We start from the raw sequence: 2,096 nt of genomic DNA on the forward strand, positions 1-2,096 counted from the left end.
CTGTATAAAGGTGTTTCTACTCTCTGTGATAATGCTTTCCTTTACACTGAAATAAAAATCTCCCAGATATTCTCTTCACTATACTGTTTTTATTTTAACACTTACATGATTAATAACTACACACATCTATCTATCTGTCTATCCATCCATCTGTCCGTCCGTCCATCCATCCAGTGATACAGGGACTCTGCATCACACACACACCTCACGCTCTCTCTCTCTCACACACACACACCTCACGCTCTCTCTCTCTCACACACACACACACACCTCTCTCTCTCTCACACACACACACACACCTCTCTCTCTCTCTCACACACACACACACCTCACGCTCTCTCTCTCTCTCTCTCTCTCACACACACCTCACGCTCTCTCTCTCTCACACACACACACACACCTCTCTCTCTCTCACACACACACCTCACGCTCTGTCTCTCTCACACACACACACCTCACGCTCTCTCTCTCTCTCTCTCACACACACCTCACGCTCTGTCTCTCTCACACACACACCTCACGCTCTCTCTCTCTCTCTCTCTCACACACACCTCACGCTCTGTCTCTCTCTCACACACACCTCACGCTCTCTCTCTCTCTCTCTCACACACACCTCACGCTCTCTCTCTCTCACACACACACACACACCTCTCTCTCTCTCACACACACACACACACACCTCACGCTCTCTCTCTCTCACACACACACACCTCACGCTCTCTCTCTCTCACACACACCTCACGCTCTCTCTCTCTCACACACACACACACACACCTCTCTCTCACACACACACACACACCTCACGCTCTCTCTCTCTCACACACACACACACACCTCTCTCTCTCTCACACACACACACACACACCTCACGCTCTCTCTCTCTCACACACACACACACCTCACGCTCTCTCTCTCTCACACACACACACACACCTCACGCTCTCTCTCTCTCTCACACACACACACACCTCACGCTCTCTCTCTCACACACACCTCACGCTCTCTCTCTCTCTCACACACACACACACACACCTCACGCTCTCTCTCTCTCTCTCTCTCTCACACACACACACACCTCACGCTCTCTCTCTCTCACACACACACCTCACGCTCTCTCTCTCTCACACACACACCTCTCTCTCTCTCACACACACACACACCTCTCTCTCTCTCACACACACCTCACGCTCTCTCTCTCTCTCTCACACACACACACACCTCACGCTCTCTCTCTCTCTCACACACACACCTCACGCTCTCTCTCTCTCTCACACACACACACACACACACCTCACGCTCTCTCTCTCACACACACACACCTCACGCTCTCTCTCTCTCTCTCTCATACACACACACACCTCACGCTCTCTCTCTCTCTCTAACACACACACACCTCACGCTCTCTCTCTCACACACACACACCTCACGCTCTCTCTCTCACACACACACACCTCACGCTCTCTCTCTCTCTCTCACACACACACACCTCACGCTCTCTCTCTCACACACACACACCTCACGCTCTCTCTCTCTCACACACACACACCTCACGCTCTCTCTCTCTCTCACACACACACACCTCACGCTCTCTCTCTCTCTCTCTCTCACACACACACCTCACGCTCTCTCTCTCTCACACACACACACCTCACGCTCTCTCTCTCTCACACACACACCTCACGCTCTCTCTCTCTCTCACACACACACACACCTCACGCTCTCTCTCTCTCACACACACCTCACGCTCTCTCTCTCTCTCACACACACACACACCTCACGCTCTCTCTCTCTCTCATACACACACACACCTCACGCTCTCTCTCTCACACACACACACACCTCACACTCTCTCTCTCTCTCTCTCTCACACACACACACACCTCACGCTCTCTCTCTCACACACACACACACACCTCTCTCTCTCTCACACACACACACACACACACTGGCCAGGGCTTGCTTTTATTTATTTTTTTTCTTTGAGTTTGTACACATTTAGAAAGATGAGGCAAGGCTGCATGTATTAATACAGTATAATAATTATTATAATCTTGACCACGCAACACGCCCACACTCAGGCTTATATCTATCTGGAA

The 2,096-nt window shown here is 51.0% G+C and overlaps 1 protein-coding gene across 1 annotated transcript in view; it reads right to left on the reverse strand.

The window, feature by feature from the left end:
* Nucleotides 1-1,950: 1,950 nt before the first annotated feature.
* Nucleotides 1,951-2,096, reverse strand: part of sec62 (SEC62 homolog, preprotein translocation factor) — a 19,578-nt gene continuing 19,432 nt past the window's right edge. The window contains exon 8 of the mRNA XM_058395105.1: nt 1,951-2,096. This exon is cut by the window's right edge and continues 1,861 nt beyond it. The gene's annotated coding sequence lies outside the window, so the exon portion shown is untranslated.

This window comes from Hemibagrus wyckioides, linkage group LG07 (assembly GCF_019097595.1).
Source record: "Hemibagrus wyckioides isolate EC202008001 linkage group LG07, SWU_Hwy_1.0, whole genome shotgun sequence".
NCBI lineage: Eukaryota > Metazoa > Chordata > Actinopteri > Siluriformes > Bagridae > Hemibagrus > Hemibagrus wyckioides.